This window comes from Marmota flaviventris, chromosome 6, assembly GCF_047511675.1.
Source record: "Marmota flaviventris isolate mMarFla1 chromosome 6, mMarFla1.hap1, whole genome shotgun sequence".
NCBI classification, from domain to species: domain Eukaryota; kingdom Metazoa; phylum Chordata; class Mammalia; order Rodentia; family Sciuridae; genus Marmota; species Marmota flaviventris.
Genome location: NC_092503.1, coordinates 130880547 through 130908452, shown reverse-complemented (window position 1 = coordinate 130908452; position 27906 = coordinate 130880547).

Genomic DNA, 27906 nt, shown 5'->3' with positions numbered 1-27906 from the left:
TTAAGTTAAGGTTTAGGGTTAGGTCTATTGCTCGGTTTTCTTTTAGTCCCAGGTTAGGGTTCGCACTAGTTTGATGATGAATATTAGGGTTAGGTCTAGTGTTAGTGTTAGGCTCGGGCTTATGTTTAGGGTTATATTTAGAGTTAGGCTTAGATCTAGGGTTAGGCTAGGACTAAGGATAGGGCAAGTGTTAGATCTAGGGTTAGGGTTAGGTTTAGAGTTACAGTAAGGGATTGGTTTAGAACTAGGCATAGGGCTAATGTGAGAGTTAGAGGTTGTCTTAGGGCTAGGATTAGGGTTAGCGTTGGATAAGGGTTAAATTAAGGCCAGGATTAGGGCTAGGGTTAGTGCTCGTTTAGGCCTAGTTATAGGGTTATGGTTAGGCTTATGTTTCGGATAAGGGATGGTGTTATACCTAGGTTTAGAGGTAGGGTGAGGGTTAGAGAAGGGTTAGGGCTAGGCATAGAGTTAGGGTTATGATCAATGCTATGTTTAAGGCTAGAATGAGGGCTAATGCTTTTTTAGTTTTAGGCTAGGATTAGGGCTAGCGGTAATATCAGGTTTAGGATTATGGTTAAAGATAATTTTAGGGTTAGATTTAGGTCTACATCTAGTGTAAGGGTTAGGCTTAGGGTAAGGTTCAGGTTTAGAGCTAGGGGAATTTTTAAGTTTATTGTGAAGCTTAAGGTTTGGTTTAAGTTAGGATTTAGGTTTATGGCTTGAATTCACATTAAGGTTAGATTTAGGGTAATGATAGTGTTTGGTTTAGGGTTCAGGTTAGGTTTAGGGTAATTTATAGAGTTAGCATTAGCAATAGGGTTAGGGTTAGGCTTAGGGTTAGCATTAGGGTAAGGCTTATGGTTATGGTAGTGGGTCGGATTTGAGCTTAGGTTAGAACTAGGGTTAAGGTTAGGAATATGTCTTGAGTTATGGTTAGGGTTACATTTAGAACTAGGGTTAGGTTTAGGGTTATGTTTAGTGTAAGGGTTAGGTTTTGAGCTAGGTTTATGGCTAGGGAGAGGGTTAGTTTTATGGTTAGGTCTAGTGATATGATTATGCTAGATTTAGTATTAGGTTTAGGTTTAGGGCTAGGATTATCATTCAGGTTAGGTTTAGGGTTAGGGTAATGAATAGGTTTAGATATAGGTTTAGGTTAGGGTTAGACTTTGGTTTAGTTTAGGATTAGGGCTATGGTTATGTTTATGTTTCTGGTTAGGTTTAGGGCTTGAGTTACGTTTAGTGTTATGCCAAGTGTTAAATTTAGGATTATGTCTAGAGTCCGTTTTCCGGTTAGTGTTAGGTTTAGAGTTAGGGTTTAGGCGGGGATTATAAATAAGTTTAGGGTTGGGGTAATGGGTAGGTTTAAAGCTAGGTTTACGGAGTAGTTTGAGTTTAGGATTAGGGCTAGGGTTAGGGTTAGAGTTTGTGATAAGTCTAGGTTTATGTTTAGGGTAAGGTTTAAGCTTTGAGCTAGGGTTAGGACTAAGGTGAGGACTAGGTTTATGTTAGGGCTAGGGTTAGGTGAGGGCTAGGGTTATGGTTAGTGTTATGCTTAGGGCTAGATTTAGTCCTTGAATTAGTTCTGTGTTTAGTGTTAGGTTTAGGCCTAAGGTTAAGGCTATGGGTAATGTAAGAGCCAGAGTTATGATTAGGTCTTGTTATACTGTTAGAGATATGGATGTGTCTAGAATTAGGTATAGGTTTGATCAGGGTCAGTTTAAGAGGTACATTTAGTGTTAAAGGCAGGGTCAGTGTTCCGGTTACAGTTAAAGTTCAGGTTAAAGCCAGAATTCGGACTAGGTTTTGGTCTAGGGGTGGGGTTAGTGTTTGGGTTAGGTTAAGGGTTATTGTTAGGGCTATGGCTAGGTTTTTCTTTATGTCTAGAGCTAGAGGTAAGGCTAGATTTAGATTTAGGTTTAAATCTAGGGCTAATGGTAGGGTTTGGTCTAGGTATAAGGTTACCAGTAGGGCTAGTGTTAGAGTTTGGTTTAGCGTTAGGGTCAGGTTTAGACCTCGGGTTTGTGTTATGGTCAGAATGAGGGTCAGGGTTAGGGTTAGGGTTTGGGATAGGGTTAGAGCTAGAATGAGATCTAGGGTTAGGACTATTAATAGGGTATTTATTTGGTTAGCATAAGGATTAGGGATAGGTCTATGGTTACCATTAGGGTTAGGGTTTTGCTTAGGGTAAGGGTTACGGTTAGAGATAGGTTTTGGGCTAGGGTTAGGGTTATGTTTAGGGTTAAAGCTAGGTTTAGGGCTCAGATTAGGGCTAGTTTTTGTGTGAGGTTTAAGGCTAGGGTTAGGGCAATGACTAATATAATAACCAGGGTTACAATTAGTGTTAATTTTAGGGTTAGGCTTAGGGGTAGGTCAAGTGTTAGGGTTAGGATTAATGTTAGATTGATATTTATAGCTAGAGTTAGTGTTAGAATGAGTCAGGTCAGGGTTAGTTTAGGGTTAGGGTTAGGACTCGAATTAGGGCTAGGGTTACTGTTAGGGTTTGGTTTAAGTTTAGGGTGCTGTTTAGAGCTAGGTTGAGTTTTAGGATATGAGACAGAGACAGAGTTGTTTTGAAGGTTAGGATTAGGTCTTGAATTAGGGCTAGGGTTAGTTCTAGGTGTAGTGCTAGTGTTTGGTTTAAGTTAAGGTTTAGTGTTAGGCCTGTTGCTCGGTTTTGTTTTAGTGCTATGGTTAGGATTAGGGCTAGTTTTACAATTAGCTTTAGGGTTAGGGCTAGGGTTAAGGTTTGTGTTAGGATTAATGAATGCTAGGTTTAATGCTAGGATTAGGGCTGGGATTTGTGTTAAGGTTAGGGCAAAAATTAGGGCTGGAGTTAATGTCAGGTCTAGGTTTACAATTAGGGATAGTCTCAGGGTTAGATTTATGACTAGGTAAAATTTAAGTGTTACATTTAGGGAAAGGGTCAGGTTTAGAGCTAGGGGTATTATTAGGGTCAGGGTCGGGCTTTGGGTTTGGGTTAGGTTAAGGTTTAGGTTTAGGCTGGAATTAGCATTAAGGTTAATATTAGGGTAAAGGTAATAGATAGGGTTGGGTTTAAGTTTCAGGTTAGGTTTAGGGTAATGGATATGATTTTGGTTTGTGATAGGTTTAGGGTTAGTCCTTGGGTTAGCATTAGTATTATGGTTATTTTTAGGGTAATTTATACGGTTATACCTAGGTTTAGGGCTAGGGTTAATTTAGGATTAGGGCTAGAGTTAGGGTTAGGTCAGGGTGAGGGTGAGGGTAAGAGTCAGCATTAGGTTTCGGGTATGGTTTAGGGTTTGAGCTAGGTTTAGTGCTAGGACTAAGGTTTATTTGGGGTTTGGTGTAGGGTTATAGTCATGGTTATGCTAAGTTTATTGTTAGGGTTAAGTCTACTGTTATCATTAGAGTTAGGGTAATAGGTTTAGATGTCAGGTTAGAGTTAGTTTTAAGGTTAGGTTAGCATTAGTGTTAGGTTTAGGGTTAGGGTTAAGGTTTGAGCTAGTTTAGGATTAGGATTAGTGTTAGGTTCACTGTTATTTCTAGGCTTAGGTTTATTTATAGGGTTAGGGTAAGTTTATTTTTAGATCTAGTGTTATCATTAGGGTTAAGTTTAGGGCTAGGTAATGGGTAGGGTTCTAGCTAGGGTTAGGGCTAGGGTTAAGGTTAGCATTAGGGCTAGGGTTAGGGTTAGGGTTAGGCCTTTGGTTAGTTTTGGGGTTAGGTTATGTTTAAGGGTTAGGGATTGAGCTAGTATTAGGGCTAGGGCAAGGGTTAGGGTTACAGTCAGGGCTCTAGGATTAGTGTTAGGATTAGGGCTATGGATAGCATTAGGTTTTAGGTTACGGTTAGGGTAATTGCTAGAGTTAGAGCGAGGGTTTGGGCTATAGCTATGGTTAGGATTATGGCTAGGGTTAGGGTGAGGTTTTGGGTTTGGTTTAGGGTTATGTTTAGGGTAATGTTAAGGGCTAGGATGAGGGTTAGGGTTAGGGTTAGGGTTAGGGCTAGGTACAGGGTTAGTGTAATGCTTAGTGTGAGATTTAGGGCTACAATTAAAACTAGGTTTTGTGTGAAGTTTAGGGCTTGTGTTAGGTGTATTAGGGTTCAGATTAGGTGTAGGTTAATTGATAGGGTTAGAGTTACTGGAAGACTTAGGTTTAGGCCTAAAATGAGCATTAGAATAAGGGTTATGTTTAGGGTAATGGATAGGGTTAGAACTAGGGTTAGGGCTAGGGTTATGGTTAGTATTAGGACTACAGTTAGGTTTAGGGTTAGGGTTTGGCCTAGGGATAGCTTAAGGTTTAGGTTTAGTGTACGGTTTAGGGTTTGAGCTAGGGTTAGCACTAGGGCAAATGTTAGGTTTATGGTTATGTCAAGGTTATAGTTACAGTTAGTGTCAAGGTTAGTGTTTGAATTAGGGCTATGGTTATAATTAGTTTTAGGGTATTGAATAGGGTTTGATGTCAGGTTAGGGTTAAAGTTATGATTAGGTTTTGGTTTAAAGTTAGGACTAGGGCTGGGCTTAAGGTTAGGGTTAGGCCTTCTGTTAGTTTTGTGTTTAGGTTATGTTTAAGGGTTAGGGATTGAGCTAGTATTAGGGCTAGGACAAGGGTTTGGGTTACAGTCAGGGCTCTAGGGTTAGTGTTAGGATTAGGGATAGGGTTAGCACTAGGTTTTGGTTATAGTTAGGGTAATGGATAGAGTTAGAGCGATGGTTTGGGCTATGGTTATTGTTAGGATTAGGGCTAGGGTTAGGGTGAGGTTTTGGGTTTGGTTTACGGTTACGTTTAGGGTAATGTTAAGGGCTAGGACGAGGTTTATGGTTAGGGTTAGGTATAGGGTTAGTGTTATGCTTAGGGTTAGGTTTAGGGCTACAATTAGGGCTAGGTTTTGTGTGAGGTTTAAGGCTTGTTTCAGGTGTATTAGTAATTTAAGTGGTAGAGTTATGTTTATGGCTAGATTTAGGGTTCATGTAGTTTTAGGTTTAGTTTCTTGGTTAGGATAAGGTTTAGAGCTTGGGGTTTTTTTTTAGGGTAAGTGTCAAAGTTCAGGTTAGGATTACATTTAGGGTTAGGTCCAGAATGAGAACTAGGGTTAGGTCTACTGGTAGGGTTAGTGCTTGAGTTTGGTTAATGGTTAATGTTAGGGATAGAGCTAGGGTTATGGCTATATTTAGGATTAGGTTTAGGTCTATCGCTAGAGTTCATGTTAGATTTAAGTATAGGGTTACCAGAAGGGCTAGTGCTAAGTTTCAAATAAGGGTTAGGGTCATGTTTAAACTTAGGTTTAGTGTTAGAGTCAGAATAAGGGTCAGGGTTAGGGTTAGGGTTTGTGTTAATTTTAGAGCTAGAATGAGGGCTAGGGTTAGGACTAGTAATAAAGTTAGGGTTTGGGGTAGGCTTAAGATTAGGGTTAGAACTAGGGTAGCAATAGGGTGAGGGTTTGGCTTAGGGTAAGGGATAGGGTTAGAACTAGGTTTAGGACTAGATATAGTGTTAGGGTTAGGGCCAGGGTTAGGGTTAGTGTTAAAGCTAGGGTTAGGCCTCGGATTAGGGCTAGGTTTTATGTTAGGTTTAGGTCTATGGCTAATGTAAGAACTGGCATTATGATTAGGGCTAGTTTTAGGGTTAGGTTTAGGACGAGGACTAATGTTAGGATTAGGTTTAGGGATACGGTGATGTGTAGATCTAGGGTCAGGTTTAGGGTCAGAGTCAGGGTTAGTATTAGTCCTAGGGTTAGGGTTAGAACTTGAATTAGGGCTAGAGTTAGGGCTAGGTGTAGGGTTAGGGTTTGGTTTTGGTTAAGGTTTAGGTTCAGTGCTATTACTCGGTTTTGCTTGAGGGCTAGGGATAGGTTTAGGGCTAGTTTTCAAATTAGCATTAGTGTTAGGGTATGGTTTAGGCTTATGTTTAGGGTTAGATTTAGAGTTAGGTTTAAATCTATGTTACATCTAGGGTTATGGCTAGGGTTTGGGTTATCATAAGGGATAGGGTTATAACTAGGTATGGAGCTAGGGAGAGAGAGTTAGTCTTAGGGTTAGAGTTTGGTAAGTTTAGAGTTAGGGCTGTAATAGGGCTAGGATTTAAGCTAGGGTTAGTATTAAGGCTAACATAGGTTTTGGGCTAGTGTTAGGGTTATGGTTATGGTTAGGCATGATGTTGTAGCTAGGTTTAGAACTAGGGTGAGGGTTAAAATTAGGGTTAGGGCTAGTGTTAGGTTAGGGTTAGGATTAAGGCTATTTGGTGGCTAGGATTAGGGCTAGGGTTTGTGTTAGGATTAGGGCTTCATGTGCTAGGGCTAATGTCAGTTCTAGGATTATGGTTAGAAATAGTTTAAGGGTTAGGATTATGGCTAGGTATAGTTTAAAGTTTAGGTTAAAGTTTAGGGTAAGATTTAGAGCTAGGGGCATTATTAGGGTAAGATACATGGTTCTGGGTTGGATTAGGTTAATCTTTAAGTTTAGGGCTCAAATTAGTGTTAGGGTTAGGGTTAGGATTAGTTTCAGGGATATGGTTAGGTTTAGGGTTCAGGTTTTAGTGTAATGGATATGTTTAGGATTAAAAATAGGGTAAGGGTTATCCTAGGGTTAGCATTAGGGTTAGGGTTAGGGTTAAAGTAAGGGTAATCCATAGGATTAGAGCTAGGGTTAAGGCTAGGGTTAGGGTTAGGGTTAGGGTTATGGTTAGGATTATGGCTAGGGTCAGGGTTAGGTTTGGGGTTATTGCAAACGTTAGGGTTAGTGTTAGATTTAAGGTAAGGGTTAGGGCTAGCATAATGGTCATTGTTAGTGTTATAGCTAGTGTTAGGGCTCTGATTAGGATAGGTTTTGGATTAGGTTAGAATTAGGGTTAGGGCTAAAGCTAATGTAAGAACTAGGATTATGATTAGGGCTAGTTTTAGGATTAGGGTTACAGCCAGGTCTAGTTTTAGGGTTCAGTTTAGGTTTTGGGTGATGTTTAGAGCTAGGCTTAGTGTAGGGTCAGAGTCAGGGTCATGGTTAGTTTTAGGGTTAGGGATAGGACTTGAATTAGAGCTAGGTTTAGGGCTTAGGGTTTGGTTTAGGTTAAAGGTTAGGTTTAAGGCTATAGTTCTGTTTTGTTAAAGGGCTTGGGCTAGGTTAGGGTTAGTTTTAGGATTAGTGTTAGTGTCACAGCTTGTGTTAGTGAGAGATTTAGGTTTAGGTTTAGAGTTTCATTTAGAGTTAGGGTTAGATGTAGGATTAGGACTAGGGCTTTGGCTAGGGCTAAGGTTAGTGCAAGTTTAAGGGTTATGTCAAGGTTTGTGGTTAGAACTAGGAATAGGACTAGGGTGAGAGTTAGAGTTAGTCTTAGGGCTTGGGTTAGGTTAGGTTTGGAGCTAAATTAGTGCTATGATTAGGTCTAGGGTTTGTGTTAGGGTTAGGCCAAGTTTTAGGCTTAGGAATAGGGTTAGGTTTAGTGGAAGGGATGGGATTATAGCTAGTTTTAGGGCTAGGTCGAAGGTTAGAATTACGGTTAGGGCTAGGATTATGTTTTGGGTTAGTAATAAGGCTAGGTTTAGGGTTAGGATGAAGGCTAGGTTTTGTTTTAGGATTATGACAAGAATTAGGGCTAGGGCTAGTATCAGGTCTAGGGTTATAGTTAGAGATAGACCGAGTGTTAGATTTATGGCTAGGTCTTCGGGTAAGGGTTAGGTTTAGGGTAAGGGTCAGGTTTAGAGCTAGGGTTATTATTAGGGTTACATTCAGGTTTGAGGTTTGGTTTAGTTTAGGGTTAGGGCTCAAATGAGCATTAGGGTTAGGGGTATGGTAATGATATGGTTAGGTTTAGGGTTCAGATTAGGTGTAGGTTAATTGATAGGGTTAGAGTTAGTGGAAGACTTAGGTTTAGGCCTAGGATGAGCATTAGGGTAAGGGTTATGTTTAGGTTAATGAATACGGTTAGAACTAGGGTTAGGGCTAGGGTTATGGTTAGTATTAGGGCTAGAGTGAGGTTTAGGGTTAGGGTGTGGCCTAGAGATAGCTATAGGTTTAGGTTTAGGGTATGGTTTCGGTTTGAGTTACGGTTGATGCTAGGGCAAATGTTAGGTTTAGGGTTATGTCAAGGTTATAGTTAAGGTTAGCGTCAAGGTTAGTGTTAGGATTAGGGCTAGGGTTATCATTAGTTTTAGGGTATTGAATAGGGTTTGATGTCAGGTTAGGGTTAATGTTATGATTAGGTTTTGGCTTAAGTTTAGTGTAAGGGATAGTTGTAGGGTTAGGTTTAGGGTAATGATTAGGGTTTGAGCTAGGGTTAGGTCTATGGCAAAGTTTAGGTTTATGCCTATGTCTAGGGTTAGAGTTAGGGTAGATTTAGTTTTAGGGCTAAGGTTATCATCAGGATTAGGGTTAGGGTTAGGGTAATGGGTATGGTTAGAGCTAGGTTTATGAATAGGTTTAAGGTTAGGATTAGGGCTAGGGTTAATGTTAGGGTTAGGTTTAGGCCAAGGATTAGTGTTAGGATTATGTTAGGTTTAAGAGTTAGGGATTGAGCTAGGATTTGCACTAGGAAGAGGTTTAGGGTTAGAGTCAGAATAAGGAAGGTTTAGGGCTAGGGTTAGCTTTATGGTTAGGGTTATGGTTAGGGTAATGGATAGAGTTAGAAGTAGGGTTTGGCTTATGGTTATGGCTACTTTTAGCATTAGTGATATGGCTAGGTCTAGTTTAGGGTTAGTTTTTTTTGGTTAGGAAAATGTTTTGAGCTAGACTTTGTGTTATGTTTAGGGTTGCGTTAAGATTAGGTCCAGCATTAGGCCTCAGGTTAGGTCTAGGGTTAGGGTTAGTGTTTGGGTTAGGTTAAGGGTTATTGTTAGGGTTAGGGCTAGGTTTTTGTTTAAGGCTAGGGCAAGAGTTATCACTAGATGAAGGATTAGGTATAGGTCTAGGTCTAGTGTTAGGGTTATGTATATGTATAGGGTTACAGGTAGTGTCAATGTTATGGGTCGGTTTAGGGATAGGGTCAGGTCTGAACATACAGTTAGTCAGAATAAGAGTCAGAATAAGGGTCAGGGTTAGTGTTATAACTTGGGATAGGGATAGAGCTACATTGAGGGCTAGTGTTAGGACTAGTAATAGAGTTAGGGTTTGAGTTAGGCTAAGGATTAGGTTTAGAACTAGGGTAGCTTTAGGGTTAGAGTTTGGCTTAGTGTAAAGAAAGGGTTAGCGCTAGGATTAGGGCTAGTGTAAGGGCTAGACTTAGGGTTAAGGTTAGGGTTAGGGTTAGGGCTAGATTTAGATTTAAAGCTAGCATTAGGGCTTGGATTAGGACTAGGTTTTGTGTTAGCTATAGGTCTACAGCTAATGTAAGATCTAGGGTTACAACTAGGGCTAGTTTTAGGGTTATTGTTATGTCTATATTGAGTGTTAGGTTAGGTTTAGGGTTAGGGTTATGTTTATTGTAATGGATAGGTTAGGGTTAGGGAATGTGTTAGGGTTAGGCCGAGGGTTAGCATTAGGGTTAGTGTTCAGGCTAGTGTATTGAATAAGGTTAAAGCTAGGGCTAGGACTAGGGTGATGGTTAGGATTAGGGCTAGGTTTAGGGTTAGGTTTAGTGTTAGTAAAGGATTAAAATTAGGGTTAGGTTTAGGGTAAGTGTTAGAGCTGCCTTTAGGGTTAGAGATAGAGTTAAAGCTAGGGTTTGGGATCAGATTAGAGTTAGGTTTTGGGTTTCCTTAGGGCTAGTGTTAGGGATATGGATAATGTAAGAACTATGCTTATGATTAAGGATAATTTTAGGGTTACATTAGGGCTAAGTCTAGTTTTAGGGTTAGGTTTAATTTTAGAGAGATGTTGTGAACTAGGGTTAGTGTTAGGTTCAGAGTCAGGGTCAGGGTTAGATTAGGTTAGGGAAAGGACTCGAATTAGCGGTAGCATTAGTGCTAGATGGCGGGTAAGGATTTGGTTTAGGTTAAGGTTTAGGGTTAGTGCTATAGCTCGGTAATGTTTTAGGGCTAAGGCTAAAGTTAAGGGTAGTTTTAAGAATAATGTTAGTGTTATTGCTAGTGATAGGGTGAGTTTAGAGTTAGGGGTACATTTAGAGTTATGGTTAATTCTAGGTTTAGGGCTATGGCTAGGGTTAGGGCTAAGGATATGTCTAGTGTTTGGGTTACGGTAAGGGATAGGGTTAGAACTAGAAATAGGGCTAGGCGAGAGTTAGTTTTAGTCTTAAGGCTAGGTCTAGGGTTTGGGTTAGGGCTAAACTAGGCCTAGGAATATGTCTAGGAATAGTGTTAGGGTTAGGCCTAATGTTAGGGCTATTTTTAGGGTTAGGTTTAGGGTAAGAGATGGGGTTATATGTAGGTTTAGGGCTAGGGCAATGTTTAGAATTAGGTTTAGGAATAGGGGTAGGATTGGGTTAGGATTAAGGCTAGATATGGTGTTAGGATGAGGGCTAGAGTTTTTGTTAGGGTTAGGGCAAATTTTAGGGATAGGGATAATGTCAGGTTTAGGGTTATGGCTATGGATAGTTATAGGGTTAGGTTCATGGCTAGGTCTTGTATAAGGGTTAGGTTTAGGGTAAGGATCAGGTTTAGAATTAGGTGATTTAGGGTCAGCATCAGGTTTTTGATATGGGTTAGGTTAAGTTTTAGGGTTAGGGCTCAAATTAGCGTTCGGCTTTGAGTTAGGTTTAGGGTAATGGAAAGGTTTAGGTTTAGGATTCAGTTTAAGATTAGGATAATGGGTATAGTTAGGGTTAGGGTTAGGCCTAGGATTAGCATTTGGGTTATGGTTATTTTTAGGGTAATGGATAGTGTTAGAGCTAGGGTTAGGGATAGGGTTTTGGTTAGAATTAGAGCTAGGGTTATAGTTAGGATTAGGGCTAGAGTTATGGTTAGGGTTAGGGCTAGGGCTAGGGTTAGGTTTTGGGTTAGGTTTAGGGTAAGGGTTAGGTTTTGAGCTAGGATTAGTGCGAGGGTGAGACTTAGGTTTAGTGTTATGTCTAGGGTTAGATTTTTGGTTAAGGTTAGGGTTAGTGTTAGGGTTAGGGCTAAGGTTATACTTAGATTTAGGGTAATGGATAGGGTTAGATGTCAGGTTAGCGTTAGGGGTAGTTTTAGGTTTATGGTAGTGTTAGGGTTTGGGCTAGGGTTGGGGTTAGAGTATAGTTTAGGGTTTGATCTAGGGTTAGGGCTATGATGAGCATTAGGTTTAGAATTAGGTCTAGGATTAGGTTTACAGTTAGGTTTGGAGCTAAGGTTGTCATTAGGTATAGGGTTAGGTTTGTGGTAATGGAAAAGTTTAGAGATAGTATTAGGGCTAGTATTAACATTATGAGTAGGGCTAGAGTTAGCGTTAGTTTTAGGGATAGGACTTGGGTTAGGTTTAGGGTTAGGGTTAGGGTTTTATCTAGGGTTAGGTCTAAGGTGCAGGTTAGGGTTAGAGTGAGGGATAGGGTTAGGGTTAGGCTTATGCTTAGGGCTAGGTTTAGGCCTAGGATTAGGGCTAGGTTTTGTGTTAGTTATAGAGCTAGGGTTAGTGTTATGGGTATGTAAGGGCTAGGATTTTGGTTAGGGTTATGGCTAGGTCTAGTGTTAGGTTTAGGTTTTGGTTAGGGTCAGTTGTAAAGCTAAGGTTAATGTTAGTGACAGGACCGGTGTTTGGATTAGGGTTAGGGTTATATTTAGAACCTAAATTAGGATTGGTTAGGTCTAGAGGTAGGGTTAGTGTTTCTGTTAGGTTAAGGGTTATCATTAGGGCTAGGGCTAGGGCTAGTTTTTTGTCCTGGTATTGGGTGAGAGATATGGCTAGATTTAGGATTAGGTTTATGTCTAGGGCTAGTGTTTGGGTTAGGTTTATGTATAGGTTTATGGGTAGGGCTAGTGTTAGGGTTTGGTTTATAGTTAGGGTCAGAATAAGGGTCAGGGTTAGGGTTAGTGTTTGGGTTATGGTTATAACTAGAATGATGGCCAGGGTTAGGACTAGTTATAGAGTTAGGATTTGTGTCAGTCTAAGGATAAATGTTAGGACTAGGGTTAGCATTAGGTTTAGGGTTTGGCTTAGGGTAAGGGATAGGATTGGTGCTAGGGTTAGGGTTAGGTTTAGGGCTAATGTTAGGCTTAGGTTTAGGTATAGATTTATTGCTAGTACTAGTGTTAGGGATCGCTTTATGGTTAGGGTCAGGTTTAGACCTACAGTTACAGTTTGGGTCAGAATAAGTGTCAGGTTTGGGTTATGATTAGAGCTAGAATGAGGGCTAGGGTTAGGAGTAGTAATAGGGTTAGTGTTTGGGTTAAACTAAGGATTAGGGTTAATACTAGTGTTAGCATTAGGGTTAGGGTTAACTTAGGATAAGGTATAGGGTTAGAGCTAGGGTTAGGGCTACGTTTAGGGTTAGGGTTAGGGCTAGTGTTAGGGTTAGACTTAGGGTTAAAGCTACGGTTAAGTCTCGGTTTAGGTCTAGGTTTTGGTTAGAGTTAAGGCTAGGTTTAAAGTTATGGCCAATGTATGGACTACTGCTAAGATTTGGGTTAGTTATAGGATTAGGGTTAGGACTAGGTCTCTAGTTAGGGTTAGGTTTAGGGTTAGGTTGATGTTTAGAGCTAGGGTTAGTGTAAGGGTCAAATTCAAGATCAGGGTAAGTTTTAGAGTTGGGTTTTGGACTGAAATTTGGGCTAGGGTTAGGGTTTGGGTTAGGTTTTGATTTAGGTTAAGTTTTAAAGTTAGGGCTATGGCTTGGTTTTCTTTTAAAGCTAGGAATATGGTTTGGGCTAGTTTTAGGATTAGTGTTAAATTTAGGGCTTGTGTAGCGTTAGTTTTAGACTGACTGTTAGAGTTAGATTTAGAGTTAGGATTAGATCTAGGGTTAGGTCTAGGCCTGAGGATAGGGCTAATGTTAGTTCTAGGTTTATGGCTAGGATTAGGGTTAATGTAAGGGATAGGGTTAGAGCTAGGGATAGGGCTAGGGCGAAAGTGAGAATTAGTCATAGGGCTAGGCTTAGGTTTTGGGTTAGGTATAGGGCTTAATTAGGGCTAGGAATAGGGCTAGGGTTATGGTTATGTTTAGGCCTTGAGTTAGTTTTAGGCTTAGAGTTAGGTTTAGTGTAAGTGATGAGTTTAGGGCAAGGTTTAGGGCTAGAGCGAAGGTTAGAATTAGGGTTAGGGCTAGGGTTTTGTTAGAGTTATGATTCAGCGAGGTTTAGGGCTAGAATGAGGTCTAGGGTGTTAGGGATAGGGCTAGAATTAGTGTTAGGGTGAATGTCAGTTCTAGGGTTATGGTTAGGGAGAGTTTTAGGCTTAGGTTTATGGCTATGTTTAGTATAAGAGTTAGGTTTATGGTAAGGGTCAAATTTAGAGCTAGGGGTATTATTAGGGTGATTGTCAGGTTTAGGGTTTTGTTTACATTAAGGTTTAGGTTTGGGCTGGAATTAGCATTAGGGTTTGAATTAGGCTAATGAGAGGGTTAGGTTTAGGGTTCAGGTTTGGTTAGCATAATGGATAGGTTTATGGTTAGGGTTAGGGTTAGAATAAGGCCTAGAGTTAACATTAGAATTAGGGTTATGTTTAGAATAATTGATAGGGCTACGGTTAGGGCTATGGTTAATGTATAAACTAGTGTTACAATTTTGCTAGTTTTAGGGTTAGGGTTAGGTCTAGGACTAGTGTTATTGTTAGGTTTATGGTTAGGGTGATGTTTAGAGCAAGGGTTATTGTTAGGGTCAGTGTGAGGGTAAGGGGGAGCTTTAGGGTTATGTTTAGGATTCAAATTAAGGCTAAAATTAGAGCTAGGTGTAGGGTTAGGCTTTGGTTTAGGTTAAGGGTTAGGGTTAGGGCTATGGCTCAGTTTTGTTTTAGGGCTAGGGCTAGGGTTAGGGCTAGATTTTGTTTTAGCATCAGGGTTAGATTTAGTGTTAGGGTGAGATTTAGGCTTAGGGTTAGGGTTAGATTTAGAGTTAGGGTTAGATCTAGGGTTAGGGCTAGGGCTAGAGTTATGGCTAGACCTAAGGTTATGTAAGGATTAGGGTTAGAACTAGTGATATGGCTAGGGTGAGAATTAGAGATAGAGGTTTAGGGTTAGGATTAGGTTTACGGCTAAATTAGTGCTAGGATTAGGGGTAGGGTTAGTCTTCGCATTTGGCCTAGGGTTTGGGCTAGGGTTAGGGTTAACATTGGGGTTAGGGTTATGTTTAGGGGAATGGGTGGTGTTTTAGCTAGGTTTAGGGCTAGGGTGAGGGTTAAAATTAGGATTTGGCATAGGGTTATGGTTCATTTAGGATTAAGCCTAGGATTAAGGATACTATGAGGGATAGATTTTTTGATAGGGTTAGGGCTAGGACTCGGGCTAGGGCTAATATCAGGTCTAGGCTTATGGTTAAGGATAAATTTAGGGTTAGATTATGGCTAAGGCTAGTGTGGTAGTTTTAGATTAAAGGTCAGCTTTAGAGCTGGGTTATTATTAGGGTTAGGGTCAGGGTTAGCATTTGGATTAGGTTAAGTTTTAGGTTTAGGGCTCAAATTAGTGTTAGGGTTAGGTTCAGAGTTAGGGTAATAGATAGGTTTAAGTTTAAGTTTCAGTTAAGGTTTAGGGTAATGAATGGGTTTGATTTAGTGAACAGGTTAGGGTAAGCATTATGGTAAGGGTTATGTTTAGTGTAATGGATAGGTTTAGAGCTAATGTTAGGGCTAGGTTATGGTTTGGATTAAGTCTAGAATTAGGGTTAGGTTTAGGGATAGGGCTAAGGTTCAGTTTAGGGTAAATGTTAGGGATAGGGTAAGTGTTAGGTTTAGCACTAGGGTTATGGTTAGGTTAGGGTAAGGTTTAGTGTTTGAAATAGGGTTAGGGCTAGGGCGAGTGTTAGGTTTAGGTTTATGTCTAGGTTTACATTTATGGTTAGAGTTAGGTTCAGTGTTAGAGATAGGGTTTTAATTAGGGTTAGTGTTAGGTTTAGGGTAATGTATATGGTTAGAACTAATGTTTGGGCTAGGGGTAATTTTAGGATTAGGACTAGGGTTAGAGTTAGGTTTAGGGTAGCGCTAGGGTTATGTTTAGTGTACGGGTAGGCTTTGAGCTAGGGTTAGGTCAAAGGTAAGGGTGAGGTTTATGGTTAGGGTTAGGGCTAGGGTTAGGCTTAGGTTTATGCTTAGAGCTAAGTTTAGGCCTAGGATTAGGGCTAGGTTTTCTGTTAGGTTTAGGGCTATGGTTAGTACTATGGGTAATATAAGAGCTAGGGTTGTGTTTAGGACTAGTTTTAGGGTTAGGGTTATGCCTAGGTCTAGTTTAAATCTAGGTTTAGTGTTAGAATCAGGTTTAAATTAGTGTTAGTCAGGTTTAAATCTAGGTTTAGTGTTAGAATCAGGGTCAGTGTTTCGGATAGGGTTAGGGTTAGGGTTAGAGCCAGAATTAGGACTAGGTTTAGGTCTAGGGATAGGGTAAGTGTTTGGTTTAGGTTAAGGGTTATTGTTAGGGGTAGTGCTAGGTTTTTGTTTAGGTCTAGGGCTAGAGTTGTAGCTATTTTTAGGATTAGCTTTGGATCTATGTCTAATGTGAGGCTTCAGTATAGGTATAAGATTACTGGTAGGTCTAGTGTTAGGGTTTGGTTTAGGTGTAGGGTAAGGTTTAGGCCTGGGGTTACTGTTAGGATCAGATGAGAGGTTAGGATTAGAGCCAAAATGAGGGTTAGGGTTAAGACTAATAATACAGTTAGAGTTTACGTTAGGCTAAGGATTAGGGTTAGGACTATGGTTAGCATTTGGGGTAGGGTTTGGCTAGGGTAAAAGTTAGGTTAGAGCTAGAGTTAGGGTTAGGGTTAGGGCTAGTGTTAGGGTGAAGATTAGTGTTAAAGCTCGGATTAGGGGTAGGATATATGTTAGAGTTAAGGCTAGGGTTAGAACAACTACTAATGTACTAACTTGGGTTATGATTAAGGCTAGTCTTAATATTAGGGTTTTGGATAGGTCTAGTGTTAGAGTTAATTTTATGTCAGGATGATGTTTAGAGATAGGATTAGTGTTAATGTCAGCTTCAGGGTCAGGATTAATTTTAGAGTTAGGATTAGGGCTAGGTGTAGGGTTAGGGTTTGGTTTGGGTTAAGGGTTAGGGTGAGGGTTATGGCTTGGTTTTGTTTTATGTCTAGGTCTAGGAATAGGGTAAGTTTTAGGATTAGTGTTATGGTTAGGGGTAGTGTTAGGGTTTAGTTTAGGCTTATGTTTACAGTTAAATTAAGAGTTAGATTTAGAGTTAGGTTTAGATATAGGGTCCCAGTCACAGCTAAGTATTGGGTTAGGTTAAGGTTAAGGGTTAGGGCTCTAATTAGCATTAGGATTAGGGTTACGGTTAGGGTAATGGATATGGTTAGGTTTAGGGTTCAGGTTAGGTTTAGGGTAATGGATAAATTTAGGGTTAGAGATAGGGGTAGGGCTATGCTAGGGTTAGCATTAGGGTTAGGGTTATGGTTAGGGAATGGATATGGTTAGAGCTAGGGTTAGGGCTAGAATTATGTTTAGGATTAAGGCTAGGGTGAGGTTTAGGTTTAGGGCAAGTTTTAGTGTTAGGGTTATGTTTAGGGTAATGGTTAGGGCTAGGTTTAGGTTTAGGGTTAAAACAAAGCATAGAGCTCAAATTGGGGCTAGGTTTTGGTTAGGCTAGGGCTAGGATTAGGGCTAACACTAATGTAAGAAGTAGGGTTATGTTTAGGGCTACTTTTAGGGTTAGGGTTAGGGCTAGGGCTAGTTTTAAGATTAGGTATATTTTTAGGGTGATCTGAGAGCTAAAGTTAGTGTTAGGGTCAGAGTCAGTGTCAAGGTTAGTTTTAGGGTTAGGGCATGACTGGAATTAGGGCTAGAGTTAGAGATAGGTGTAGGGTTAGGTTTTTGTTTAGGTTAAGGGTTGCGGTTAGGGCTGTGGCTCAGTTTTGATTAGGGCTAGGACTAGGTTAGGGCTAGATTTAGGATTAGTACTAGTGTTAGGGCTAGTTTCAGTGGGAGGTTTACACTTAGGGTTAGATTTAGAGTTATAGTTATATCTAGGCTTAGTAGTAGGGCTAGGTTTAGGGCTAAGGTTAGAGCACGTGTTAGGGTATGGTGAGAGATAGGGTTAGAACTAGGAATAGGGCTAGGGAGACAGAGTTAGTCTTAGTGATAGTGATAGGGTTAGGGTTAGGGCTAAATTAGGGCTAGGATCAGTTCTAGGAGTAGTGTAAGAGTTAAGTCTAGGGTTAGGGTTAGGGTTAGATTTCAGGGAAGGGATGGGGTTATATCTAAGTTCCGAAATAGGGCAAGGGATAAAATTAGGCATAGGGCTAGAGTTAAGGTTCAGGTTAGGATCAAGGCTAGGTTTAGGGTTAGGATGGGGGCTAGCGTTTGTGTTCGGGTTATGGCAAGAATTAGGGCTAGGGCTAAGATCAGGTCTAGGATTATGGTTAGGGATAGTTTTCAGGTAAGGTTTATGGCTATGTCTAGTGTCAGAGTTAGGTTTAGAGTAAGGTTCAGGTATAGACCTAGGGGTATTATAATGGTCAGGGTCAGGTTTGGGGTTAGGTTGAGGTTTAGGGTTATGGCTCACATTACCTTTAGGGTTACAGTTAACTTTATGGTAATTGATAGAGTTAGTTTTAGGCTTCAGGTTAGGTTGAGGTTTCTAAATAGGGTTAGGGTTAGGCCTAGGGTTAGCATTAGGTTTATGGTTATCATTAGGGTAATGGATAGGTTTAGAGCTAGGGTTAAGTTTAGTATTAGGATAGAGTTAGGGTTAGGGTTAGCATTAAATCTAGGGTTAGGGTTAAATTTAGGGTACTGGTTAGCATTTGAGCTAGGATTAGTGCTAAGTATAGGGTTAGGTTTAGGGTTAGGTCTAGGGTTAGTGTTAGTATTAGGGTTAGTTTTAGTATTAGGGTTAGGGCTAGGGTTATCATTAGGGTTAGGGTAATGATCAGGTTTAGATGTTGGATTAGAGTTAGGATTAGGTTTAGGTTTAGAAAAACAGTTAGTGTTAGGTTTAGCATAACTTTTAGGTTTTGAGCTAGGTTTAGGACTATGGCAAGGGTTAGGTTTACAGTTAGGTCCAGGGTTAGGTTCACGGTTATGGTTAGAGTGTTTTAGGGTTAGGGCTAGGGTTATCATGATGTTTATGGTTAGGGTTAGGGTAATGGGTGGGGTTAGAGCTAGGGTTAAGGCTATGGTTAAGTTTAGGAATAGGGCTAGGGTCAGGGTTAGGGTTAAGCTTACGGGTTTCTTATGGTTAGATTAAGGGTAAGTGTAACCTTATCCCTAATTCTAGTCCTAACCCTACCCTAAAATCTAACCCTGTCCCCGACTCAGACCCTAACGCTAAACCTAGCTTCAAAATCATTGTAATTCTCAATCTAAACCAAACACTAGACCTAACCTTAATCCCTAACCCTATAAATAGCGCTAATCAGAACCTTACTTCATACAGTAGACATAGTATTAAACCTAGCCCTAACATAACCCAAAACATAGACTTAATCACAGACCTTATCCCAGCTTTAACCTTTAACTTAAACCTAACACTACCCAAACAATAGCCCTAAACCCATACATAACCCTAGCCCTAAACTTAGGTCTAACTCTATCCATACCCTAATGATAACCCTATCCCTTATGCTAACACTAGACCTAACCCTAACCCTATCCATTACACTAAACCACAACTAAACCCTAAACCTAACACTGTCAATACCCTAACTATAAGTCTAATGTTAATTTGAGTCCTAAAATTAAACCCTAACCTAAACCCTAACCTAGATTCTGACCCTAATAATAACCCTAGCTCTAAAATTGACCCTTACCCTTAACCTAAACTTTACACTTGACCAAGCCATAAACCAAACAGTAAATGTTTCCCTAATTGTAACCCCAGACCTGAAATTAGCCCTAGACCTAATACTAGCCCTAAACTTAATACAAACTCTAGTCCTCATCCTAGCCCTAAACCCTAGCCTTAATCATAACCCTTACCCTAACTCTGTCCCTAACCCTAATACTAACACTCACCAAGCCCTCACTTTTGCTATAACCCGTTCCTTTAAACTAAACGTAACACTAACTCTAACCCTAAATCTAAGCCTAAACCTAACACTAACCTAGGCCTAATTTAGCCCTAGCCCTAACCATAAACCTAAACCTAGGCATAAGACGAACTCTAACTCTCACACTACCCCTATCACTAGTTCTAACCCTATTCCTTACCATAACCCTAACCCTAGCCCTAACCATTGTCCTAACCCTTGCTCTATCCTTAGCCCTAGAACTAACTTTAGATCAACACCTATCTTTAAATCTAATCCCTAACCTGAAGCCTAAGCCTAACCCAAACACTAGCCCTAAGCCTAACACTAATCCTAAAACTAGCCCTAACCCTAGCCCTAGCCTAAAACAAAACTGAACCATAGCTCTAACACTAATCCTTAAACTAAATGAAACCCTAACAATACACCTACCCCTAACCCTAGACCTAATTCGAGTTTTAAGCGAAACCCTACAACTAACTCTGACCCTGACTCTGACACTAACATTAACCCTAGCTCTAAATATCACCCTATCCTTAAACCTAACCCTAAGTCTAGACCTACCCCTAACCCTACCCCTAAAACAAACCCTAATTGTAACCCTAGTTCTAACATTACCCATTGCCATAACCCTAACCCTAACCCTAACCTTAATTCAAGCTCTAAACCTAGCTTTAACCCTAACCCTAACTCTAACCCTAAACCTAGCTCTAACCTTATCCCTTACCCTAAGCAAAACCCTAACCCTAATGGTAACCCTTGACTATCCTTAATCCTTAGGCTAACCAAAATCCTAAGCTCATTAATAGTTCTGACCCTAGCCCTCATTATAGCTCTAATCCTATCCCCAAATCTTATGCTAACCCTGACCCTTATTCTGACCCTAACACTAAACTTAGGTCTAAACCTGACCCTAACCCAAGACCAACTCTAGCACTTGCACTACTGATAAACTTGTTCCTAAACCTAACTCGACCATTAGCCTTAGACCTAAATCTAATCCTAAACCAAGCCTTAACTCTAGCCCTAGACCTAAACAAAAACCTAGTCCTAGCCCTAACTGTAACCCTTACCTTAACTTAAACACTACACCTACCCCTAGACCTAAACCTAGTCCTGATTCTGGCTATAACCCTAACTCTAACTCTAACCTGATCACTGACCAGCATTTAACAGTAAACCTACCTCTAAACCTGACCCTAGCCGAAAATATAAAGCTAACACTAGACCTAGCCATAACCCTAAATCTAAAATTAGCCCTACTCATAACCCTAGTTCTTACATTATCCACAGCCCTAACCCTAGGCCTAAACCTAACACAAAACCTAGAGATAATCCTAGGTCTTAACCTAGCTCTGAGCATTACACTAACCCTAACCCCAGCCCTAATCCTAACTTAACCCTAGCCTTACTCCCAATCCTAGATCAAAGCCTAACCCTTAACATAAACATAAACCTAGAACTATCCATAAATCTAACCCGAACCCTAGCCCTAATCCTCACCTTAACCCTAGCCCTTACCCTAGCACTAAACCTACACAGTACCCTAAACCTAACCCTAGACCTATTGGTAACCCTAGTCTTAACCCTAAACATGTCCCTAACCCTAACCAGAAAACTAAACTTAGACCTAACCCTAAACCTAACACTCACTATAACCCTAACCCTAGATCAAAACCTAACCCTTACCACAAACCTAAACATAACCATAGCCCTAAACTTAACCCTAAATTTAAATCTAACCCTAACCCTAAACCTAAACCTAAATCTAACCGTATCCATTACACTAAACTTAACCCTAATGATAATCCTAGCCCTAACCCTTACTCTAACCCTCAAACTAACATAATTCTATTCCTAGACCTAACCTTTAAACTAACCCTTGCTCTAGCTCTACCCATAGCTCATAACTAAACCCGTATGCTAAACATAACACTAAACATAACCCTAGTTCTAACCCTCACCCTAACCAAACTCAAGACCTAATTCTAACCATAACCCTAGCCCTAAACTAAACTCTAACTGTATCCATTACCCTAAACATAAACATTACCCTAATGCTTACACTAGGCCTAAACCTAAACCTATCACTAATCCCAACCCTATCAATTATCCTAAACCTAACCTGAAACCTAAACCTAACCCTAACCTTATTATTACAATAAACCTAACCCTAAGGCTAATTCTAGAACTAACCCTAAACTCAAACCTAAACCATGCCCTAACTCTGAACATGACCCTAATATTTCCCCTAGCTCTAAACCTGACCCTTACCCTAAAACTAACACTTACACTAGAACTAGCCAAAAACCTAAGCTTGAAAATACCCCTAACAGTAACCCTAGACCTGACATTAGACTTAGCTGTAAACCTAGCCCTAACCCTAAAACAAACTCTAGCCCTTATCTTAGCCCTAAACATAGCCTTAATCATAACCCTAACCCTAAAGCTGGGCCTAACCCTAACACTAACCCTAGCCCTAATCTTAGTCCTGAATTAGCTGTATCCCTAACCCTAATCCTAACCTAGCCCTAAGACTAAATCTAACTCTCACCCTTGCCCTAAAACTAGTTCTAACCCTATCCCTTACCAGACCCTAATCCTAGCTCTAACCCTAGGCCTAACCCTAGACCTTTTCTTAGTCCCAGCCCTAACCCTATATCTAAACTTTAATCTAAATCTAACCCTAACCCTAATACTAAACCTAACACTAGCCCTAACCCTAACCCTTATGCTAATACTAAAACTAGTCCTAACTCTAGCCCTAGCCCTAATACAAAACCAAGCCCTAGCCCTAACCCTGATCCTTTACATAAACCAAACCTTAACCCTTCACCTAGCCCTAACCTTAGCCCTAATTTGAGTTTTAAGCTGAAAACTAAAACTAACCCTGAACCTGACCTAACCCTAAACATAGCTCTAAAAATCACTCTAACCATAACCCTAAATCTAATATTAGACTTAGCCCTAACTCTAACCATAAAACTAGCCTTATTCGTAACCCTAGTACTTATATGAGACATAACCCTAACCCTAGCCTTACCTTAACCCAAAATCTAGCCCAAATATCTGCCCTAACCATAGCTTTAACCCTAACCTAAACTTAAAGCTAAAACTAGCACTAATTGTAACCATAAGCCTAGACATAACTTTAGCTCTAACCCTATCCATTACCCTAACCATAACTCTAGCTCTTACCCGATCCATTATCCTAACCCTAGCCCTAACCCTAATGCTAACCCTTGGCTTAAACCTAACCTATCCCTACTAATAACCCTATCCATTACCCTAAACCTAACCTGAAACCTAAACCTAACCCTATTATTACCCTAATTTTAACCCTAATGCTAATTTGAGCCCCAACTTAAAACCTTAACCTATCCCAAACACTATTAATGACCTTGACCCTAATAATACCCTTAGCTCTAATCCTGACCCTAAACTTAAACCTACCACTACACAAGATGTAGCCATAAACCTAACCCTAAAACTATCTTTAACCATAATACTGGACTTCAAATTGGCCCTAGCCCTTACCCAATCCATAACACAAATTTTATCCCTAATTCTAACCCTTCTCCTAGCCCTAAAACTAGCTATAACTCATCCCTTACCCTAAACCTAACCATAATCCTAAACCTAACCCTAGCCCATTACCCTAAACCTAGGCCTAACAATAACACTAAGCCAAGCACTAATCCTAGCCCTAATTTAGTCTTATCCAAACCCTAACCTTAGCCCTAAGCCTAACTCTTGCCCTAGCTCTATCCCTAGTTCTATCCTTAGTCCTAGCTCTAATTCTAACTCTAAATATAAACCTAACTCTAAATTTAACCATAACCATAAGCTTAAACCAAACTAACATAGCCCTAACAATAATGCTAATCCTAAAACTTGAACTACCCCTAGCCCTACTCAGAAAACAAAACCTAACCATAACCCTAACACTAACTCTTATTCTAAACCAAACTCTAAACCTACAATTAGCCCTAGCCCTAACTCTAAAACTAACCCTGAACCTGACGCTGACTATAACACTAATCTTAGCTCTAAACATTACCCTAACCTTAAATTAACCCTAGCACTAGATCTAGCTTTAACCCTAACCATAAAACTAGCCCTAATCATAACCCTAGTTCATACATTAGTCATTTTCCTAACCCTACCCCTAACTGTAACACAAATCCTACTCGTAATCTAAGCCCTAACCCTAGATTTAACCCAAATCATAACCCCCACACTAGCCTTAACCCTAAAACAAGCCATAAACCTAGCTCTAACCGTATCCCTACCCAAAGCCAAACCCTAACCCAAATGCTAACCCTAGTACTAACCCTAATTCTTAGCCAAACTTATACTCTAACCATACTACTAGTCCTAACCCTAGCCCTCATTCTAGCTGTAACCCTAACCCTGACCATTATTCTGACCCTAACACTAACCCTGGGTCTAAAGCTGACCCTATCCCTAAACCAAACCCTAAAACTAGCCCTAATGGTAAACCTATATTTGTACTTAACCCGAACACTAGCGCAAGACCTAAAGCTAATCCTAAAAATAGCTATAACTCTAGCCCTACACCTAAACAAAAACCTTGCCATAGCCCTCACAATAACCCTTAACCTAAACCAAACACTAGCCCTAAGCCTAGACCTAAACCTAGTAATAGTTCTGGCTATATCCATAACCGTAACACTCTCCCAAACACTGGCCCTTACCCTAACACAAAACCTAGCTCGAAAACTGACCCTAATCCAAAACCTAGACCTAAAAGCAGACCTAGTGTTCATACTAACACTAAACTAGCCCTGAACATAACCCTAGCTCTTTCATTACCCATAGTTCTAACCCTAGCCCTAAACCTAACATAAAACCTAACACAAATCCTAGGACTAAACTTAGTCCTAAGCATAACCCTAACCCTAATCATAGCCCTAACAATAACCCTAACCCTAACCCTAACCCATGCTTTAGACATAACCCTAGTTCAAGAAAAAAACTCTTTCACTAAACATAACAATAGCCCCATTCTAAACACTAACCCTAATCCTAACTCTAACCCTAAATTTAATTCTAGCCCAAAATTTAGCTCTAAACCGATACATTACCCTTACACTAACCCTAATTATAACACTATCCCTAACACTAAACCTAAACTTCAACATAAATATAACCCTAGACCTAACCTGAAACCTAACCCTTGCAATAGCCCTAACCTTAGCTGAGACATTAAGCCTTACACTAATCCTAATCCTAATACTAGCCCTAACCCTAACCCTAACCCTACCTCGAATATTATCCATTACCCTAAACTTAACCCTAAACCTAATTAAAACCCAAGCCATAACCCTAACCCTAAACCAAATTATAACCTTAAACGTAACCCTAGACCTAAATTTAAACCTAACTCTTGCCCTAGCTCTAACCCTAGCTCAAACACTAACCTTTACTTTACCTAACCATAACCCTAGCACTAACCCTAACACTTACCCTAACCTTAATACTTACCTTAAACCTAACCCTATCCCTTTGTCTAAACCTAACCCTAATCCTAGATGTAATCCAAACCATAACCTAGCCCTAACCTGAGCTCTAAACCTATCCATTACACTAAACATAACACTAACCCTAATGCTAACTCTAACCTTATCAATAAACGAAACCCATTCTTTACACTAAACCTTAACTGAAATCTAAACCTAACCATATCCATCACCCTAATCCTAAACCTAAACTTACCACTAACTCAAGACTTAAGTGTAAACCAAATGCTGACCCTTACTCTAACCCTAATAAAACCCCTAGCTCTAAACCTGACCCTTACCCTAAACATAACTCTTACACTAGAACTAGGCATAACCTAATCCTAAAACTATCCCTAACCATAACCACAGTCCTGACATTTGTCCTAATCCTAGTTTTAGCCTTAAACCTAACAGAAACCCTAGCCATCATTCTAGCCCTAAACCTACCTTAATCCTACCCTGTACATTAACCCTAAACCTAATACTAATTCTAACCCTCATCTTAGACCTAAAGCTAGCTATAACGCCACCCATTCCCCTAAACATAACTTTGACCACAATGCTAAGCCTAAACTTAGCCCTACCCCTAGGCCTAACCCTAACACTTGCCCTAATCCTAGCCTTAATTTAGCTGTAACCATAACCCTAACCTAAGACTGGCACTATGTCTAAAACTAACTCTATTCCTAGCTATATCCCTAGTTCTAACCATATCCCTTACGGAACCAGAACCTTGAACTAACCCTAGTACTAGATCTAAACCTAAATCTAAATCTAACCCTAACCCTAATCCAAAACCTCATCCTAACACCAGCTCTAACTCTAACACTTATCCAAAATCTAGCCCTATCTCTAGCCCTAGCCCTAAAACAAAACCGAGCAATACCCCTAACCCTAAACCTTAACTTAAACCAAACCTTAACCCTACATCTAGCTCTAACTTTAGCCCTAATTCGAGTCCTAACCATAACCCTAAAACTATCCCTTACCCTTACTTTGACCCTGACACTAAACCTAGCCCTATACATCGCCCTCACCCTAAACCTATACTTTGCATGCTTCAACATAGGGCTACATTCACAAGGAACAAATCAGAGAGTGCCCACAGAGAACTGATTGTGTGAAGTTTCAAGCAGCTATCACTCACCCTGTTTGTTATCCATCTCCATTTCCATTTACACATATAAGTCAAGATGAAGTGAAACCTTAAAACACAAACTGTTCCTGACAGAGAACCATGAACAGAGAAGTCCCAAAATTGGGGAATGTAGTAAGGCTAGGTAAAAGATGAATCCTACCAGGTATCAAAGAAATTTGAACAAAACTAACTCTAATCCCAACACTAATTCTAACCCTAGCCCTAACCCTAAACCTAACACTAACCCTAACCTGTTTAGAGAACCTTTGATCATAGAAGTTCCAAACTTGGGGTGCCTAGTAGGGCAAAGTAACAGATGAATTCTGCCCAGTATAAAAATAATCTGACAAAATAATTGGGGGAGGTGTTTCAGTACATGCCTATTTCCCCTGTTTTTTTTTTTTTTTTTTTTTTTTTTTTTTTTTTTTTTTTTTTTTTTTTTTCCTAAAGTGCTCTTGAATAATGTTCTTTTCATTGCCATAGCTTTGGAAAATTTTCCCTGGGAGGAAACCAGAGAGTGCCCACAGAGAACTGATTGAGTGTGTGAAGTTTCAAGCAGCCAGTAGTAACCCTGATTGATTTACAGCTTCATTTTCATTCACATCTATAGACCATAATAAAGTGAAACCTAAAAATTTAAACAGTTTCTGACAGTGAACCAGCAAACCTTGAAGGTCCAAACCTGGAGATCATTCTAAGGCTAGGAAAAGGATGAATCCTTTACAGTATTAAAGCAAGTAAGCAAAAAAGTTGAATCTTGCTCTTAAAGTGCTCACAGATAAAGCTGTTTCTTTCTACTTCAGCTTTGAGATACTTCCACAAGAAACAAACAATAGAATGTGCACTGAGAACTGATTGAGTGTGTGAAGTTTCAAGCAGCTAGCACAAACCCTATTTGAGTTCCAGCTCCATTTCCATTCACCCCTATATGGCAAAATGAAATGAAACATGAAAATTAAAACTGCTCCTGAGAGCAACTCCTTTTACTTAGAAGCCCAAACATGGGGGTATACTAAGAAGAGGAAAAAGATTAATCCTGCCCAGTATCAAAAATTTGAAAAAAACTATCTCTAATCCTAACACTAGCCCTAATCCTTGCCCTAACTCTAACCATAACTGTAACCCTAATCTGTTAAGAGAAACTTTGATCATAAAAGTTTAAAACTTGAGGAGACTAGTGGGGCAAGCTTACAGATGAATTCTGCACAGTATCAAAAAAATCTGACCAAATATTTTGTGTCGGTATTTCACTACATGCATATTGCACTGTTTTCTCCTAAAGTGGTCTTGGATAAATTTGTTTTGCATGCTTCATCTTACAACTACTTTCACAAGAAAGAAATCATAGAGATCTCAAAGACAACTGATTGAGTATGTAAAGTTTCAACCAACTAGCACCAATCCTCTGATTTCTAGCTCCATTTGCATTTACCCATATAGGTCAAAATGAAGTGAGACATTCCCAAGGGTGAATGATTGAACAAAGGAGGCCCCAAACTGGGGCATATAATAAGGCTAGGTAAAAGATGAATCCTTCCCAGTGTCAAAGAAATTTGAACAAAACAAACTCTTACCCTAACACTATCTCTAAAGCTAGCCCTAACCCTATCCTAAACCCAACCATAACCTGTTTAGCAAATCATTGATCCTAGATGTCCCAAACGTGGGGAGCTTACTGGGGCAAGCTAATAGATGAATCCTGTGCAGCATCTAAGAAATTTGACCAAATAATTGGGGGAGATACTTCAGAATATGCCTATTTTCTTGTTTTCCCCTAAAGCACTCTCAGATAATGTTGCTTTGCATGCTTCTGCTTAGGGTTACATTCACAAGGAACAAACCAGAGAGTGCACACAGTGAACTGATTGAGTGTGAGATGTTTCAAACAGCTAGCACCAACCCTCTTTGATTTTGAGCTCCATTTCCCTTTACCATATAGGTCAAAATGAAGTGAAACCTCAAAATACAAACTGTTACTGACAGTGAACCATTGAACTGAGAGGGCCCAAACCTGGGAACTTAGTAAGGCTAGGTAAATTTGAATCCTGCCCAGTATCAAGAAAATTTGAACAAAAATAACTCTAAACCTAACACTAGGTCTAAACCTAGTCCTAACCCCAACTGTAACCTTAACCCTAACCTGTTTAGATTACCTTTGATCATAGAACTCCCAAAGTTGTTAACACTAGTGGGGCAAGCTAAGAGATGAAAAATGCACAGTATCAAAGAAATCTGACCAAATAATTGCTGGAGGTAGTTCATTACATGCTTATTTGCCTGTTG